Source organism: Lactuca virosa, chromosome 2, assembly GCF_052849685.1.
Source record: "Lactuca virosa cultivar CGN04683 chromosome 2, Lactuca_virosa_CGN04683_v6, whole genome shotgun sequence".
Classification (NCBI taxonomy): domain Eukaryota; kingdom Viridiplantae; phylum Streptophyta; class Magnoliopsida; order Asterales; family Asteraceae; genus Lactuca; species Lactuca virosa.
Genome location: NC_136427.1, coordinates 201,999,838 through 202,021,716, shown reverse-complemented (window position 1 = coordinate 202,021,716; position 21,879 = coordinate 201,999,838).

Sequence of the window (21,879 nt, the reverse complement as noted above, 5' to 3'; positions counted from 1 at the left end):
TACAGTAGGCATGTTCTCAATGATAAAAAAAATGTGTAAATTCTTCTTTCCAAAAAATGATTTTGCTTGCCTGAAGGCAATTTTCAGGTATTTTTAACACCGTTACTTTGCATGCAAGCTATGCAGCTAAAAAGACTATTTTCCAGGCCTTTTGTCAAATTTATAAAGATCAAAACAGGCATTTTTATAGCATACATTTTCGTCTAGATGACCGTTTTTGTAATTTTTTATAGGAAATCATCGAACATCGAACATGTTAGAGTGCTTTTTTGCAATTCACTTTGGTGAAAATGGGAAAAAAACTAAAATGGTTATTTCAGCTAACTTTTGACAGGAAATATTCCAAATGGTTATTCTGTTTACAACAATATATTTTGCTGATATTGTTAAAAAAATGTTCATTTTTTTACCAGAAATCATCCAATTTGTTAGAGTGTTGATAGCAATGTATTTTGGTAGAAGTGTTGTCGAAACTGAGCTTGAAAAATATGATGATGGCCACCATATAACTTTTTTGATAAAATAAAGATATACATTTTTCGTAAAATAGAAATTGGTGCACAAATGGCTCAATAGAAAATATTTAATATAAAAACCCCTCTTCTTATTGTATAATTGTTTGAATAAAAAAGGTTAATACATTAAGAATGGTAAACGTTTGGCTTTTTATTTTGTTATTTTGATAAAAATCAAAAATAAAAAACACAAAGTATATCGGGTGGCTGCCGATGGTCTAAAAATACAAATTGTCGTTCCGATATTAAAGCCACTATACTTTCGTTATTTCAACTAATCACTATATCATTATGAAATTACTGAAAAAACATATATATTTACTAATTTTTAATTTTTTTATAATCATTTCTTAATTATTAAGTTATAATTTAATTAAAATTATTTTTAACCTTTTCATCCATGGTGTCCACGGGTTATAACCTAGTATATATATATATATATATATATATATATATATATATATATATATATATATATATATATATATATATATATATAGTTTATAACAATTTTTGAATCCGTTCGGCTAACGACCCTCACCATACAAGAGAGCGGTGGGTAAGAGTGTATACCCAATGACGGTCATTTTATAAGTTGCTTCCTTAAACTCTCCTTATATTAATAATTAAGCTTTTAATTTTACATATATTAATAATTAAGCTTTTAATTTTACATATAGTATAAGCTGTATTTTAAACTTTTTCAAAATACTAGGGTTTATATTTTAAATTTTGAAATTAATAAGGTTTTTCACTGTTAACTTTCACCTTTGAATCATGACATATTTCTTTTCCTTTTCCCATCGAATTGATATTAATAACAGATAATTGAGAACAATCGACACTTTCCTCAGCCTCAATTTAACTGATATTATCATAATCATCTACCATATCAACAAAATTTTGTTGAGAATCAAATATCGACTTATCAGTAGTGTTCAAAACTTTAACTTGTTCGTTTTTAGTTAGAGTTTCATTAACAATATGCACAAGATCATCAACATTTAAGCATTCATAAATCTTAACTATTCTATATGCATACGAATCATTAGGAACTTTATCATACTCATATATTTTCTTTTCATAATCATAAGAGGTTTCATCTACCTTTTCTCTCTTATAAACTAAGAAAGGAAGCAACTTTCGATGTTGTTCGTTGCATATGTCAGATGAATGATGCAAATCAGGCAATGTAGCATACAAATGTTTTTCAAAATTACAATAAATATTCCTATGTTTAACTAACAACATATTATCAGTCCTAACAAAATCTCTATCTACTGTAACATTCCTTAATTGAAGCTCTAAACTCTACATAACACTCTTCTTAACTTCCAATTTGTTTTGAACATCATATAGTAATGATTTTGATTGTTCAGCTTCTCTACTCATGGAAATCAACATATCATTAAGATAAGAAAGAGTATCATCAAAATCTGTTAAAACTGCATGATATTTATTTGAAGGAATATTAAGATATTCAAGAATATTACGTACCTTCGACATCATTGGAGATTTGTCAGCGCCTGTTGAGACAAAACATCTTCCTAAGATCTTCTCATCATCATAACCACCTTCTTCGAACTGAGCATACATAGCTCCATGCGTAGGATTTTTGATCTCCTCATCATCAGAACCCAAAGACCAGATCTGATACGTACCGTCGTCCTCATTTCCTCCTTTAGCCATCAAGGAGATTCCCTTGGTTTGAGCTTTTATCTCCTCAATCTTTCCTGCGTAGTATGCTTAGTCCTTCACTCTCTCCTTCTTATCCTCCTTATTTCTCAACATACAGTCCTTTGCTGTGACATCCCCATTTTCACGGCCAGAAAAGACCGATTTGTTTATGCTTTGTTTGAAAATCAGAGTAACCTTTTAAAGAAAAGTGTTGCGGAATTTGTTCTCAGAAAAACATGTTAAATACGTTATCAAATCATTTCCGAAGAAATGTATTTTATTCATTTTAAAACGTTGGGATGTCATCGTTAATACAAAAAACATAAGCATAAACAGAACTTACATTCATTTACACTAGTGATCTACATCTCTTTTAAATCTCTCAGTGTAAAGTAGCTTCATATCGACACCTGTGATACAAATAAGCTTGAGTGGGTCAGGTTGGGAAACCTGGTGAGTACATAGGGTTTTCAACCCACAATAATGTAATTATTATGTTTAAACATCAAACAATCAACCCAATTACCCATCCCCGTTATCTTCTTTACTCGTAAGGATCTACCCTAAGAATCAGCTATTCATCGTTCATTCATTCCTAAGGATTATCCTAAGGAATAGGCACGAAGTCTATCGTTGCCAATGACACAGTTGTCAAGCACGGCTGCTAATATTATCATTTAGGCGCAGCTGCCATAATTGTGACATTCTTTATGAGGCGCAACTGTCGGTATTGTTCTTTAGGCGCAAATGCCATGGTTATGATGTTCTATATTAGGCGCAGCTGCCGATACTATCCTTGGAGCGCAGCTGCTAGGATGTTTAGAGTACATCGTATATTGTAAACATCTACAAGTTGTGGCGTAACTGCCAATGCTCATCTATAGGGTACTAAGTCCATTGCTGCCAATGTTCACCTATAGGGCACTATGTCTATACTACTAATATTCCTCTATATCAGCTTTCATCATTAATCTACCCATGTTTTACCCAACATATTTTATAGATATAACTACATATACAGTTTAAATCATTAAAAACATGTATAAAATCGTTCATCCAACGTTGATAGCAAGTATAGAGATAATATACACACATAACACGTAATTTATATAAAATACTTCATATCTATGTGTAAGATGAAAGTAACTATGCACTCACTTGATAAGGTGGTGACTCGGTACTCGGACAACGCTTCGTTTACTTTAAAATAATTTCTTTCGACGAAACCTAGTATTATTACCACTAGATTTTAGTCTAATATTTACCGTGACTAATTATTAGTCTTATTATTATTATTATTATTATTATTATTATTATTATTATTATTATTATTATTATTATTATATAAGCGTTTAAACAATACTTTCCAACCACTATGTACAGACAGGGGCCAAACATAAAACGCCGGAGGGCAGGACCATTTTGGCATATAGGACTTCTGAAATCCAACAACCCTATGCGGCCCTTTAAACCAGATTCCCCGTACCGCGAGTAGTTAAAAAGATATTATAACGACACTTATATAAGTCATAATAATAGCTCAAATATTTATTATAAGTTCATAATAACAATACTAATTTTAAATATAAACTATATTTAAAATAGGGTAAGCATAACTTACTTACAAGGGGGTTTTAGCTAGGAGTCGGGCTCTGCAGGGGCAGAACTTCGTCGCTGAATCTTTCTAAAAAAAATTCGCGCAGCGCTTCAGCGCTCACCTTACTATACTAAAACTACAGAAAGAGAAGTCGAATCACGAGGGACCAAAATGCTCGGGGGATAAGAAGAGAAAGACTCTTGAATCAAGAGAATGGTGCAAGAAATATGAGAGTCTAAGCCTCTTATTTATAGTAATTGAATTTACAAAAAATACCCTCCATAATTACTAAATGACCTTATAGTTATATAAACGACTAAACACCCCTTCATAATACTATTTTAAATAGATTTAACGATATTTGTACTAAACTAATGTCGAAAGTACTCAAAACTAGTCTTATAATAACCGCATCGTCGATACCTTTCTAATGATATATATATATATATATATATATATATATATATATATATATATATATATATATATATGTGTGTGTGTGTGTGTGTGTGTACGTATATATGATTTATACTTTATTTTAATACATAAATATGCTATTATAATTTGTAACTCGTTCATACGAACTCCATTTTTGACGTTCTTTATATCCACGCGTTGGTATTTACGAGTACTACAACTTTCATTTATACGCCGTCAGCTAATTCTCATTCTATCTCAGATTTACAAAACTGTATCGAATTTATCGCGCTCGAAGAGTAGGGACCAAGTTTCGTCCATATCTTTAACATACGAGCTCTACTCTCGACATTCTTTATATCCACGTGTAGGTAAAAACAAGATCTAAAACTTTCATTTAGACTCTGTCGGTTAGTTCTCGACCGGTCTTAAATTTAACAGTAGGAGGAGATTATATTGTTAAATGTTCGCGTAAAATTCATAACTTCTACATACGGACTCCGTTTTCGTCTGTCTTTTTACCGTTGAGTTCCTATTAATGAGATCTTCAACTCTCATTTAGGTCGCGTAAGCCAAAAACTACTCGAACTAAAATTCGAGTTTCGGGTCGTGCAATGCTATGCCAAATCTTAGAAAATTCATATCCTCATACGAAGTCAGATTTGGGCGTTCTTTTTTTGTATGTTCTCGGTTTAACGTATACTACAAATTTTGTTTAGATCACTAAGGCTAAAAAGTCTTCTACCATAAATTTACTATTTACATCTCCCGGTGACGTGCCGGTTTTGCCATAAAACTTCGACGGGCCATAACTTATTCGTTATAACTCGGATTTCGGCGTTCTTTATATGTACGGAAGCCTTGTAACAATTACTACAACTTGGTTAAGATTAATCCTTCTAAATAATCTTCCATCAAAAACTCATTTTTGATGCTCATTGTCTCTAAATTGACTAGCCCGGATCTGCGGACGTTATAATTATCTCCCCCTTAGGATGATTACATCCCGGAATCATCAACGAAACAGGGTTGTATAATGACTCCGTACGTTATCTCTTTATCCTAGGTAATAATCGTAACATCTATGTTCCTTCGAATGAGTATCTAATTCTTGGACTTCTCGACTGCAGGTGGTGCTCGATCTTGCACTTGCTCCTTATCTCACGTTAGACTCCAAATTATGACCTTCAAGTCACAATCTCGATCACTGGATACGAACTTAAGATAAGTTTTTTTTACTACAATGGAACGATGTGTCATATTCTAATGACCTATCATCGTATGTTTCAACGCTTAGACTCAGGTTTCTTAGAAGCTTCCAGAACAGACTATACTTTCGTTCATGTTCAAATCTCATCTTAAAATGTAGCATTTCTAGCTACAAGCAACTTTTCATGATACCTCTACTGATCGCTTTTTATTTCAATCTTCCGTCTTAAGTCAGATGCTACATCGAACGTGATTCTCTGAACCACATAACATACTCAGCGTAGTCGGACTCAATTTGATATGACCACTAGGGTCGGAATAACAATCATCTTCTTAGTCGTTACCGAAACGATGGTAACGACATACTTGAATAAAACGAGATCAATTACTAGCTCCTTGGTAACCTTGTGACTTTTCCTGATCCAAGCGTGAGTCCTGTGCTTTCGGTAGTATAGGCATCTACTACCATTCACACCTACTCATACTCGTCCCAAGTATTGTCTCGCAGATTTCCAAGTTACTATCACAAAAACAATTTTAACACATAAAAATGTGTCCAATCAATCATAAAATTTTCCCTAGGCTCTACTAGGACTTCTTCCATGCGTAACTTCAATCATCAATTCTGCTTCACTCGGTTGGTGATGGAAACGTCAGACGATGGGATAACTTCATGGATTATACCAAAAATCTTTCTTTCTGCTAATCGAAAGTGAACTTCTCCGGTAATAGACGTATTATTTATTAGATGCATTCTAAAGGCAAGATATCACTCTTAAAATATCTTCCGATAGGTATCATTCACTATCATAAGCCTTCTCATTTCCTCCATTTGCTCAGTCTGCTATGAGTCCTTATCATGACATTCTACACACCAAAGCAGGCGTTTGGTGAATCAAGACCAGAATATAGATAGACGAAGATTTAGACGTGTATTCCTCCTTATTACTCCGAAAAGTTACATGCCAGTTCTAACACCGTAATTAAATGTTTAGAAATCTGAACACATAAAATTTACAGATCCGGTCGGCAACAGACCATAGATCCGATCAAACAATAGCATAAAGCATCACAAATCATTTAGCACATAAAAGCATGTTAGACATTTTTCCCTAAATAAGCTAGTGCTTGTGTCTATTCAGGTGTATTACCTAAATTTATTAGACACACTCCTCACGATCATTGCTTAGCAATCTAAGTTTAAGTCTAGAAATAAATCCTTATTCCTAGTTCGCTTAAACTAATGCTCTGATACCAACTGTGACATCCCCATTTTTCACGGCCAGAAAAGACCGATTTGTTTATGCTTTGTTTGAAAATCAGAGTAACCTTTTAAAGAAAAGTGTTGCGGAATTTGTTCCCAGAAAAACATGTTAAATACGTTATCATAGCATTTCCGAAGAAATGTATTTTATTCATTTTAAAACGTTGGGATGTCATCGTTAATACAGAAACATAAGCATAAACAGAACTTACATTCATTTACACTCGTGATCTACATCTCTTTTAAATCTCTCAGTGTAAACTAGCTTCATATCGACACCTGTGATACAAATAAGCTTGAGTGGGTCAGGTTGGGAAACCTGGTGAGTACATAGGGTTTTCAACCCACAATAATGTAATTATTATGTTTAAATATCAAACAATCAACCCAATTACCCATCCTCATTATCTTCTTTACTCGTAAGGATCTACCCTAAGAATCAGCTATTCATCGTTCATTCATTCCTAAGGATTATCCTAAGGAATAGGCACGAAGTCTATCGTTACCAATGACACAGTTGTCAAGCACGGCTGCTAATATTATCATTTAGGCGCAGCTGCCAGAATTGTGACATTCTTTATGAGGCGCAACTGCCGGTATTGTCCTTTAGGCGCAAATGCCATGGTTATGATAGCAAGTATACAGATAATATACACACATAACACGTAATTTATATAAAATACTTCATATTTATGTGTAAGATGAAAGTAACTATGCACTCACTTGATAAGGTGGTGACTCGGTACTCGAACAGCGCTTCGTTTACTTTAAAATAATTTCCTTCGACGAAACCTAGTATTATTACCACTAGATTTTAGTCTAATATTTACCGTGACTAATTACTAGTCTTATTATTATTATATAAGCGTTTAAACAATACTTTCCAACCACTATGTACAGACAGGGGCAGACATAAAAAGCCGGAGGGCAGGACCATTTTGGCATATAGGACTTCTGAAATCCAACAACCATATGCGACCCTTTAAACCAGATTCCTCGTACCGCGAGTAGTTAAAAAGATATTATAACGACACTTATATAAGTTATAATAATAGCTCAAATATTTATTATAAGTTCATAATAACAATACTAATTTTAAATATAAACTATATTTAAAATAGGGTAAACATAACTTACTTACAAGGGGGTTTTAGCTAGGAGTCGGGCTCTGCAGGGGCAGAACTTCGTCGCTGAATCTTTCTAAGAAAGATTCGCGCAGCGCTTCAACGCTCACCTTACTATACTAAAACTACAGAAAGAGAAGTCGAATCACGAGGGACCAAAATGCTCGGGGGATAAGAAGAGAAAGACTCTTGAATCAAGAGAATGGTGCAAGAAATATGAGAGTCTAAGCCTCTTATTTATAGTAATTGAATTTACAAAAAATACTCTCCATAATTACTAAATGACCTTATAGTTATATAAACGACTAAACACCCCTTCATAATACTATTTTAAATAGATTTAACGATATTTGTACTAAACTAATGTCGAAAGTACTCAACACTAGTCTTATAATAACCGCATCGTCGATACCTTTCTAATGATATATACATTTGTATATATATATATATATATATATATATATATATATATATATATATATATATATATATATATATATGTGTGTGTGTGTGTGTGTACGTATATATGATTTATACTTTATTTTAATACGTAAATATGCTATTATAATTTGTAACTCGTTCATACGAACTCCATTTTTGACGTTCTTTATATCCACACATTGGTATTTATGAGTACTACAACTTTCATTTAGACACCGTCCGCTAATTCTCATTCTATCTCAGATTTACAAAATTGTATCGAAATTGTCGCGCTTGAAGAGTAGGGAACAATTTTCGTCCATAGCTTTAACATACGAGCTCTACTCTCGACATTCTTTGTATCCACGCGTAGGTAAAAACAAGATCTAAAACTTTCATTTAGACTCTGTCGGTTAGTTCTCGACCGGTCTTAAATTTAACAGTAGGAGGAGATTATATTGTTAAATGTCTGCGTAAAATTCATAACTTCTACATACAGACTCCGTTTTCGTCTGTCTTTTTACCGTTGAGTTCCTGTTAATGAGATCTTCAACTTTCATTTAGGTCGCATAAGCCAAAAACCGCTCGAACTAAAATCCGAGTTTCGGGTCGTGCACTGCTATGCCAAATCTTAGAAAGTTCATAACTTCCTCATACTAAGTCAGATTTTGGCGTTCTTTTTTTGTATGTTCTCGGTTTAACGTATACTAAAAATTTTGTTTAGATCACTAAGGCTAAAAAGTCTTCTACCATAAATTTACTATTTACATCTCCCGGTGTAGTGCTGGTTTTGCCGTAAAACTTCGACGGGCCATAACTTATTCGTTATAACTCGGATTTCGGTGTTCTTTATATGTACGGAACCCTTGTAACATATATTAAAACTTGGTAAAGATTAATCCTTCTAAATAATCTTACATCAAAAACTCATTTTTGATACTCATTGTCTCTAAATTGACTAGCCCGGATCTGCGGGCGTTACATTTGCTAAATGATTCGACCCGTTGCAGTAATTGCAATCATAACCCAAATCAACTTTGAGCTTGATCTGCTTCTTCTCAACCACATTCTTTACTTCCTTCTTTTCCACTTTTGACTCAACCTTTACATTCTTTCCAATTGAGTTATTCCCATTGAACTCATTGTTGTTCTTGTACTTCGGTTTGAATGGCTTTTTGAAGAACTTTTTTACTTTTTTATTTAAATAGTAAGCCACTGATTCATCTTAAAAGTTAACCAGAAAGCCTTATTCTTCAAGTTTATCTTCTTCAACAGATTCGAATTGAGAGTCCTTGGCGGTCACTTTCGACATCAGAGCCAATGGTCCTCCGAAGCTTAACTTTCCTTCTTCAACAATTTCGTTTATCTCACTTTCATGGGACTTAAAAACATTATACAGATTAGCCAACAAATAACCATCGAAACTATCTTGAGTTTTGATCATCAGACTAATGTTCCTCCGTTCTTTTCTCAATCCCATTAGAAAAGTCAGATTGCATTCCAGATTCGAACAAGTAACACCATAACGAGTACATTTGAATATTAATTCATTCAGACGATCATAGTGTGAGTCTATTGATTCATTTTCTTTCTGCTTGAACACATCCATTTCCAGCAAACATTGCTTTATAGAGCTTTTCTTTTTCTTTTCATTGACTTGATATTTTTCTTTCAGTGTGTCCCAAATCTCCTTTGTTGTTTTGAACATTTTAACGTAGTTGTTAAACTACTGGTGGAAGAGCACCACATAGTTCACGAAGAAATTTCTTGTCATTCACTTCTTGTTTACTCTTTCATAAAGCCACATCAGCAGAAGTACCAGCAGTTCCAACTTCTTCATGCATGCCAGGACGACATTTTTTACTGTTTGATGCATCTCCAAAGATATTCATCTATTCCGTTAAGATAGTCCTCCATTTTGTCGGCCCACTTCTTGTAGTATTCATGAATGATCATTGGAATCTTCGTAGATGATCCAAGCAGGTGCGAGAAACTAGACATTGTGTTCATGTTAAAGTTCGCCGTTGTTGTACGGACAAATGATATTTTAGATTCAAAAAAAATCTGAAAGGAGAATCAAACAGAAATTGACCAGTAATCACTCAATCTAACAAACAGAGTGCATAATTGAAACAAAACAATAAGTGAAACAAGTTTTCTGATTCATTATTGCGGAAAACTTTTAATCGGAAAGAGCGATTCAAAAAATATGAAAAACACGAGAAAACTGAAATTGATTGGATGAATCCTGCTCTGATACCAATTGTAGTGTGAATTAAGAACTATGATACTAACTGATGTGAGTTAGAATGGAGTAACAAATATGTAATTATTGAAAGAAAACAGAAAGAACACATCATGTAAATAAGATCTAATTGGCTCGTATTAAGTCTGTAAAGAGTACAATAGTTTGAGAGTGTTTAAAAAAACTTGAAGAGCACAAAAGTTAACCTCGACTCTAATACTTACCCTATTTATAGGGTGATACAGACAAAAAAAATACAAGGTTTATACATTCTAGTTCGAATTCGAAATGTGTAACGCCCGTGTTTCTAGGCTAGACATTAATGATGATGTAATAGTCTAGGCCAACCTTTGCAATTTTTTTTGAAATAATAAGATGTATTATTTGATTATTATGTGTCTTATGTTTAATTATTATGATTTAATAAGTTAAGGATAAAATAAGCGTTGAAAATAAATGTTAGATAAACCCGGTATCTATGAAGAAAGTTGTAGTTATTGAAACAAGGATTTCAGAGATATAAAGAATACCGAAATCCGAGTTATAAGGAAGAAGTTATGACCTGTCGAAGTTTCGCGACAGAATGGGCACGACGCTGTGTGATGTAAAAAGTGAATTTACGATAAAGTGCTTTTCAACCTTAGCGATCTAAATGAAAGTCTTAGTATACATTAAATCGAGAGCCTGCATAAAAAGAATGTCCAAATCTGACTTCGTATGAGGAAGTTATGAATTTTCTACGATTTGGCTTAGTAGTATGGAGCCCGGAATTCAAAATATAGATCGAGTGATTTTTAGCCGAAATAACCTAAATGAGAATTGAATATCTCGTCGATAGTAGTTCAACGATAAAAAGACAGACGAAAACGGACATCGGATGAAGAAGTTATGAATTTTTAACGGACTTTTCCTGTCCCGGCCTGTTAAAAATATAACTTTAAGAATAATGTCAAAATTTGCCGATGGAGTCTAAACAAAAGTTGTAGAGCACGTTATCATCTACGCGTGGATATAAAGAACGTCGAAAACGGAGCTCGTATGTAAAAGTTATAAATTTTTGAAGTTCGAGGCACACATCCGGAAGCTTATCCGAAGGAACGCCCCACGTTGAGAAAAGGAACGTCTCGCGTTCGTATGCAGTGGACGCGTATCTTGCATCTTGACACGTCCGAAGCCCGGAAACCGATCCACAGCCACGTATCACCGAACGCGCCGCGTACGAGGAAACGCCCTGCGCTCCGGAACGCGTTGCGTCCCTCGCAGGAACTCCCTGCATACCGAAGGCCAGCCTCCCCCTATAAATACCATGCGAGACAACCTAGACTTATGTTACGATTTTCATTTCTTTCATCTTTCACTTCCTTTTAAGCCACACTAAATACCCCTAAACCTAAAATACCATCCTAGCATCATAAGCAAGTCCCGGAGAGCCCGAAGATCCCGAGAAAAGAGTTTTTCAAGACGAAACTCTGCCCGCGTAAAGCCCGATTTTTGAGCAAACCTCCCGGTTTCGTCGAAAAAGATTGTTTTAAAGAACGAAGTGCTGCCCAATCACCGTCTTATCAAGTGAGTGTGTAGTCACTTTCATCTTACACATAAATATGAAGTATTTTATATAAAATACGTGCTATGTAAATATATATTGTTTGTTTATTTGAGATGGATGTGGAATGAATGATTTATACATGTTTTAAATGATTTAAACTTTATACCTATTTTATATCTACAAAAATGTTGGGTAAAACATGGGTAGATGAAATAGTTGGTATATGATGAAGGATGAGTTGAATAAATGAGATGATCGGTGATATAGATCATGAGATTAGGGTGAGGGGTGAAATATGAGAGAAGCCTTACCCAAACATTGGCCTCCGTCATTCAGCGGAGTATGGATGACAACCATGGACTATTCTAGACGGTTCGTGGAACACTAGCAGGCTCGCAACCTGTAGGTGTTGTGAAGTATATGTTCATCAGATGTACTCTAAAAACCCACTGACATGTATTGCAGGTGGATTCCCGTCAATAATATTGTCAATAAATGAGAGCTATGGACTTAGCACATGTTGTATAAACCCTGACAGCTATGGAATTAGTGCTTGTTGTATAAACCATGGCAGCTTTGGACTTAGTGCTTGGTGTATAAACCCTGGCGACGATGTACTTCATGCCTATTCCTTAGAATGAATCCTTAGGAATGAGTGATAGATGATTCTTAAGGTAAATCCTCAAGAAATAAAGAAGATAATGCGGATGGGTAATTAGATTAATTGTTTGGTGATAAAACGCAATAACTTTATTATTGTGGGTTGAAACCCCTATATACTCACCAGGTTTCCCAACCTAACCCACTCAAGATATTTTTATCACAGGTGTCGATATGAAGCTACGTTACACTGAGAGATTAAAGGAGACGTAAAATCACTAGTGAAAATGAATGTAAGTTCCGTTTATCCTTATGTTTCTGTATTTACGATGACATCCCAAAGTTTTAAAATGAATAAAATATATTTCCTCGGAAATGATTTGATAATATATTTATCATGTGTTTGGGAACAAATTCCGCTACGTATTTCTTTAAAAGATACTCTGATTTTCAAAATCAAGCATAAACAAATCGGTCTTTTCGGGCCGTGAAATTGGGGATGTCATAGTTGGTATCAGAGTATTAGTTTAAGCGAACTAGGAATTTGTAGGATTTCTAGACTTAAACTTAGAATGCTAAGTGATGATTGTGAGATGAGTGTCTACTATATTTTAGACACGAGAACTAATATATTTTAGGAAAGATGCCTAAAATGCTTTTATGTGCTAATTGATATATGTTTGCCATATATGATATTATTGGTCGGATCTATGGTCTGTTGCCGACCAGATCTGGAAACCTTATGTGTTCAGGATTCTAAGCGTATGACTACGATATTAGAACTAACATGTAAACGTTTCGGAGTGATAACGAAGATTTAATCGTCTATCAAAAATAAAGATCTAAATTCACCTACTTTGGTGTATAGATCGAAATGGCAAGCATTCAAATTGGATTGGGAATCGATAACCCGCAGCCCGAGCGAATTTCAATGGTAGGGGTACAGGAAATGGTGCGGACGATGTTGGATCAACAGATGGAAGAGACAAAACGTTTACTTCAACAAAGTGAGGACGAACTTACTGTGCCAGTACGTCAAGCATCTGCTCTTGAGGAAACTATCTGGGTTGCTAAGTCTATTGAAGAAATGATCAACGACAGGACCACCAACAAGGTTGAAGTTGGCAAGAAGAGGAAATTTGAGGGGTCTTCAAGGTCCAACAAGAGCAGCATGTTCTCAAAGTCTAGCAAAAGAGGAGGTAAAGGAAAATGGTGCGGGGAGTGCAAAAATAAACACTCTGTAAATTATGGCAGGAAGGTGAATTGGTTCAAGTGTGGAGAGATTGGGCGTTACGTTGGTGAGTGTACGTTTCCCAAAAGGGTGTGTTATGAATGTAGGGAAGAAGGGCATATTTCTAGAGACTGCCCCAAGAAAAAAAAATGAAGTAGCAAGGCCAAGCGCACCACCAAGGCCAAGGGCAATCCACATGATCCTCGATGAAGCAAATAACAACGCTAGGAATTAGAAGTAAAGACTTGATACCCAAAGACAAGTAATGAAGTAGCAATGAAAACAATATCATGTGGTGTAGCCTATTAGAGGCATAATATAGGGTAAACTTGAACCTCTGTGAAATCGTTTCAAGAAATAATATAAACCCTTGTTTTGTTATCTGATGTATTGAATGACTATGTGAGATTCTTGTATGGTGACTTGGAGAACTGCGAGACAATACTTGGGACGAGTATGAGTAGGTGTGAATGGTAGTAGAGGCCTATACTACCGGAAGCACATGACTCGCACTTGGATCGGGGAAAGTCACGAGGTTACCAAGGAGCTAGTAATTGATTCTGGTTTGTTCTATTCTGTCGTTACCATTGTTTCGGTAATGAATAAGAAGATGATTGTTATTCCGACCCAAGAGGTTATATCGAATCGAGTCCGACCAAGATAAGTTAGTCATGTGGTTCATAGAACCATGTCCGGTCTAGTATCTCACTCAAACGGGAAGATTGAAGTATCCTAATCATTATTAAAGTAAGAAGCTTGTAGCTAGAAGTACTCCATGTTAGAATCTGATCACATTGGAACATGAAGTAAGGTATATTACGTTTAGAAACTCGACTCTAAAAGACTTGAGTCTAAGCAGTACATAATACGATGAGAGGTCATTAGAACATGACCCATCAGTCTACTATGGTAGAATTTTCCTACAATAATAATTTTCACTCGAGCATCAAGATGGCACCTTATAAAGCTTTGCATGGACAAAAGTCTCGAACGCTGTCATGTCGGTTTGAAGCTGGAGAAAAGCAGTTTATGGAAACCGAGATAGCCCATCAGACTGTTGAAAAGCTGAAAGTGATTAGGGAAATGATGTTAGCTGCTTAGGATCGTCAAAAGAGCTATGCTAACAAGAAAAGACAACCGATAACATTCGAAGTTGTAGATTCGGTTTTACTTAAAGTCTTGCCGTGGAAGGGACTTATAAGATTTGGTAAAAGAGGAAAGTTGAGTCCAAGGTTTATTGGACCGTTTAAAGTTCTTCAGAGGATTGGGAACCAAGCTTAAAAGCTAGAACTACCAGAAGGACTAGATGGTATTCAAAACACTTTCCATGTGTGTTATTTGAGGAAGTTCACGGGAGAAGTTCCCGACATAATTCCAATTTCTGAATTAAGGTTGGATGAAAACAAGAGGTTAATCGAAAAACCAGAGGCAATCGTTGACCAAAAGACTAAGAAGCTGCGACGCAAGATGGTCGATTTAGTGCTTGTGCGATGGAAAAATATGATTGGGCCAAATCTCACCTGGGAAACGGAGAGTGACATGATGAGTCACTATCCACATTTGTTTGCTGATGTGTGATTTCGGGGACGGAATCATCCTAAGGGGGGGATAATTATAACGCCCATGTTTCTAGGCTAGGCATTAATGATGATGTAATAGTCTAGACCAACCTTTGTAATTTGTTTTGAAATAATAAGATGTATTATTTGATTATTATGTGTTTTATGCTTAATTATTATGATTTAATAAGTTAAGGATAAAAATAAGCATCGAAAATAAATGTTAGATTAACCCGGTCTATGAAGAAAGTTGTAGTGATTGAAACAAGGATTCCGGAGATATAAAGAATACCGAAATCCGAGTTATAACGAAAAAGTTATGACATGTCGTAGTAGTACGTTAAACCGAGAGTGTGCATAAAAAGAATGTCCATATCTAACTTCGTATGAGGAAGTTATGAATTTTCTAAGATTTGGCTTAGAAGTATGCTTCCCGGAATTCGAAATATAGATCGAGTGATTTTTAGCCAAAACAACCTGAACGAGAATCGAAGATCTCGTAGATAGTAGTTCAACGATAAAAAGACAGACGAAAACGGACGTCGGATGAAGAAGTTATGAATTTTTAACGGACTTTTATTGACCCGGCCTGTTAAAAATATAACTTTAAAAATAAAATCAAAATTTGTCGATGGAGTCTAAACGAAAGTTGTAGAGCACTGTCTGACCTATGCGTGGATATAAAGAACGTCGAAAACGGAGCTCGTATGTGAAAGTTGTGAATTTTTGAAGTTCGAGGCACACATCCTGAAGCTTATCCGGAGGAACGCCTCGAGTTGAGAAAAGGGACACCCCGCGTTCACATGCAGTGGACACGTATCTCGCATCTTGACACGTCCGAAGCCCAGAAACTGATCCACAACCACGTATCACCGAACACACCGCATACGAGGGAACACCCTGCGCTCCGGAACGCGTTGCGTCCCTCGCAGGAACGCCCTACGTACTGAAGGCCAGGCTCCCTCTATAAATACCATGCGAGACAGCTCGGATTTTTGTTACAATTTTCATTTCTTTCACCTTTTACTTCCTTTTAAGCCACACTAAATACCCCTAAACCTAAAATACCATCCTAGCATCATAAGAAAGTCCCGGAGAGCCCGAAGATCCCGAGAAAATTGTTTTTCGAGACGAAACTCTGCCCGCGTGAATCCCGGTTTTTGAGCAAACCTCACGGTTTCGTCGAAAAAGATTGTTTTAAAGAAGGAAGTGATGCTCAATCACCGTATTATCAAGTGAGTGTGTAGTCACTTTCATCATACACATAAATATGAAGTATTTTATATAAAATACGTGCTATGTAAATATATATTGTTTGTTTATTTGAGATGGATGTTGAATGAATGATTTATACAGGTTTTAAATGATTTAAACTGTATATGTATTTTATATCTACAAAAATGTTGGGTAAAACATGGGTAGATGAAATAGTTGGTATGTGATGAAGTATGAGTTGAATAAATGAGATGATCGGTGATATAGATCATGAGATGAGGGTGAGGGGTGAAATATGAGAGAAGCCTTACCCAAACGTTGGCCCCCGTCATTCAGTAGAGTATGGATAACAACCATGGACTATTCTAGACGGTTCGTGGAACACTAACAGGCTCGCAACCTGTAGGTGTTGTGAACTATATGTTCATCAGATGTACTCTAAAAAGTCATTGACATGTATTGCAGGTGGATTCCCGTGAATAATATTGTCGATAAATGAGAGCTATGGACTTAGCACATGTTGTATAAACCCTGGCAGCTATGGACTTAATGCTTGTTGTATAAACCCTGGCAGCTATGGACTTAGTGTCTGCTATATAAACCCTGGCGACGATGTACTTCGTGCCTATTCCTTAGGATGAATCCTTAGGAATGAGTGATAGATGATTCTTAGGGTAAATCCTTAAGAAATAAAGAAGATAATGGGGATGGGTAATTGGATTAATTGTTTGATAATAAAATGCAATAACTTTGTTATTGTGGTTGAAAACCCTATATACTCACCAGGTTTCCCAACCTGACCCACTCAAGATATTTTTATCACTGTTGTCGATACGAAGCTACGTTACACTGAGAGATTAAAGGAGATGTAAATCACTAGTGTAAATGAATGTAAGTTCCTTTTATGCTTATGTTTTTGTATTGACGATGACATCCCAAAGTTTTAAAATGAATAAAATACATTTCCTCGGAAATGATTTGATAATATATTTATCATGTTTTTGGGAACAAATTCCGCAACGTATTTTTTTAAAATATACTCTGATTTTCAAAATCAAGCATAAACAAATCGGTCTTTTCGGGCCGTGAAATTAGGAATGTCATGAAATGTGCCTTATAAATACATATTGAGTCGAGACCACTTGGATTTCGAACCCTTACAGACTCAATGTATTTCGACTTCTCACTATCTAAATTTCGACTCCTACACATGTAACACGTGCGTATTTGGGGCCAATTAAGATATAATAAGCGTTTAAAACAACATTGACTATCCTACTAGATTGAGACTATTCTCTTTGATGGAGACAACACTTTTGCTTGACAATGTTTGGATACTTCTCTTGCAACCCGACCAAACCACCCTTGCTTTTTCCTACATCTACATTGATCAGACTGTTGCAATCTTGTCCTTTCCGTATTTTCTTTTCCATGCGTGAAAGACAATAGTCAAAAAGCATCCCATGCACAGGTCATGCATTCAAACAAACATCTTGCATGTAGCTTTTTTTTAATACACAAGCAAATCCACTTGACTTGTACTTTTCATTCATCCTCTTTGTTTCAAATAACAATAAGATAAGCCCACATGCCATATTTTCATTACTTCTATCTTCATATTTCCATGTAAACCAAAAACTTGATATTTTAATTTAATGAATATAATCACGAAAATATGCTTTCTTTTAACCTTAAGTAATATAACCATGCCTTTTAGAAGCAACTGTGAGAGTCAACATGAAATTACCCACATAATTATAATAGAAATTACCCTTCCGATACTTTATTCACATGAAACTTCAGTGTGCATGTTTTCCAAAAATAGAACCCACATGATAGAATTGAGAACTTAAAATCCATAACTTATGAGTTTTAGCTATCATAACATTCTAGTAGTGCATGCTTACAATGCCTCTTCTCTTTCTTCAAACCTCAAGCATTTTTCTTTAGACTTTAATACCCTTTCCATCCTTTGTTTTATACAACTTTTAAATAAGACATTTGACATATGAGAGTTCTGACTTTTCATTTCCTTTTGCACTTCCAGATAATGTATGATCTACAGAAGGAAACAAAATTAGTTGTGGCTTTATAGAATGCTTGTTCCAAATAACCTCATTTACTAGACACTGACCTTTTATTTAAATGAATTTATTTATTTTTAAAGTATAACTAGAAAAATAAGCATATTTAACGAACTAAATCTAACTAAAGTCAACTAGAAATTAGAAAGAAAAAATAGACATACCTTTTCATTCCTTTTGCTTAATGAGAGACATCAAAATATAATCTTTGCGAATTTTAGAGTCTATCAACTTATCATATTTAACAAAATCACTTTGGAACCCATTTGAGAATGAGTTTTGAAACATACCGTACTCCTGAAAATTTATGATCAGATATGGAGCAACCATCTTGAGGTTTCAAAACCCTCTTCTTCTTTTTTGGAGACTTTTGATTCCAGTGCTTCTTCCAAAATCCATTGTTTGGTTTTGTTTCAAATGTTGGAGATGTGTTCTTGGGAACCCGGACTTGCTTCATCTTCCTTGGTTCTGGAGATGACTTCTTTGGAACCCAAGTCTTCTTTTTTTGTGGCCTATGCTTTCTTTTCTTTGTTTGTTTAGCCCTGAAAGAAGAGTTATTGAACAAAGAACATACATTAAAGAATTTACTAGCATTAGATTTCCTGATGTTAGAAGATGAAGTTGGAGCTTGCGTCTTCACAAGGTGAGATGAGGTCTTCACAACTTGAGATGGATTAACAGTGTGAAACTTCTTGGCAAATAGGCTCAACTTGTTAACGTGAACTAACTTAGCAACATGATTCTTATCAGCGTGAGCCTTGGTAGTGCTAGAGTTGTTGTGATGTTTATTAGGGTGAAAGCTAGGGTTTCTTGAAAACGAGTTTTCATCAGGTATTTCTTTCTTTTGAATACTAATAGATGAAGAACTTTTCTTTTGAACATCATTTTCTTTAATCTTCTCCTTCAAATCTGATATCTCCTTCTCATTTTCTATCATTTTCTTCTTCAATAGTTCTATATCTTCTTGATTATGATTAATGATTTTGTCTTTCATATCAATTTCAGCCATGAAGAAAACGAAAAAATAGCAAATTTGGTCCCTATGGTATTCAAAAAACTTTGGATACAGTCCAAAACGTTTTCAACTTGCATGGAAGGTCCAAAATCAAGGTTTTTCTGGGTTTTTGGTCCAAAAAAACTTAAAAAGACGGTTATTCCCTTTTGATTTCTTTTTAACTTTTTCTATATGTATTTTAATGCTATTTTGATTAAAAAAAGAAGTTTCCACCCCCATCGTACTCTCTCTTTATCCCTCTCCCTATCTCTCTCCCTCTCTCTCCCTCTCTCTCTCTCTCTCTCTTTGACTCTTTCTCTTTCTTTTTCCATCTTCTTCTTCCTCATTTATCGAATCAGGGAAAAACCCAATTTTTTTGCTACTTGGCTACCAGATTATATGCACAAGGAGACCCCAAAAAACCAGGTTCTTCAATTTTTTTGCACAGCTTCAAAAAAACACATTTCTGTTCTTCAAAATCAAAAACACAGTCACACACGTACACCCCACCTTTGAATCTCGAGCTTCAGTTCAGTTTTTTTATCCCCATCTCTCTATCTCTCTCTCGCACACGTTTATCCCTAGCCCTAGATTAATTTTCCCTCATCCCTGATATTGTAATCGCAGGTGAGTGGTGTTCCCTCATTTTCAGTTCCAACTCACTAACACGTATTCATCTTTATGAATTTCCAAGTGACAATTCAAGAACCACACACCTGGATTGTCTGCTCAAAATCGAATAGAAACCCAACCACCAGAAGGCACACCAGTCGTATTCCATTCAAGAGGGTCAATAAGTTTAAACTTCTTCCGATTTATCTTTAATGACTGCAATACCGATTGAATTTCTGGTTTCTGGGTGGCTCTCACTGTTGGATATAGTGTCTAAGTCCATAACTTTATTTGGTATGTACTTGACCCGACCCGGCATGGTCCATTTGGGTTGCATGGCATTGCAATACTTGGATAGACTAAATGAGAGAATAAGGCACTTATCATTATTAATATATTATAAGTTCTAATATATTAATAATAGTATTATTTAATTAGTCTTGATCAAGTATTAATCTAGTATTAATTTGGTGATCAAAGTGAGACTAATTAAATATATAGGGTTGATTATGACAATCATCAATTCTTTTATGGTGGATTAATGATCCATGGTTTATGGGTTATGGATGTAACCAAATGGAGCTCCATGGATAGTCCATGGGAGTTACAAATCCATGGGTCATGGGAAATCAAGAGTCATGACAATTAAGGGCATTCATGTGTAAACCCTAATTGTGACAACACTATAAAAGGAACCCTATGGCTAGCAAAAAGTGGAGCTAGTGGACATAGTGTTACTAGAGAGGGCATAACCAATTTTGAGTGCTAGAAGTATTCTCTCAAGTTATTCCAAGTTTTGTGGTGTTGTGTGAAGCATTTGAGGCACAACATTTGGGGTGCTAGGCTCACAAAGTCTTGAAGGAATCCAAGCAAAAACAAGGTATGTATTTCTACTAGTTTTATGTTTTATGTAATCCCCATGCCATGCTAGTTAGGAAATAACCTTGAAAAAGAAATTTGCATGTATATAGAGAAAACATAGATTCAAGGTTATTAGGGTTGCATGTACACTTAGGAAGTGTTAGAATGCTCAAAACCCATCAGTGGTATCAGAGCCTAGGATTGTTTTCTGTATACTTGATGCAAAACTGCTTAAAAAATCGAAAATTCTGCATTCTGACGACTGGACTCGCCGAGTCCATGAACAAATTCATCCTACTCGGCGAGTAGAATAGTGCACTCGGCGAGTAGGAGCGTGCTGGGCAGTTTTTTCGAGTTTTGTTGCTGGAAATGGATTAAGATCATTATCCCAATCTGTTTTGGACTTGTAAAACCTGTTTTTCAAAATGATAATGATTATGTTAACCCATTTTACATGACTTTTATCAATTTTCAAGTATTGTATATGTTTATATGATTTCTTGAAATTGCTTGACATGAATTTGTGTTCTTATGAGTTTTTAGAAGATCATAGGAATTATGTGTAACCACCATGTGTGTTTAATTCATGATCTTAATGGCTATGATGGTGTCCATAACTTGTCCTCAAGTTATGGATAACCAAAAGTCACTTCCTTTAATTGTGATTAAAGAACTAAAGAGGTTTCATAAAATGAAGAGTCTTCATTTT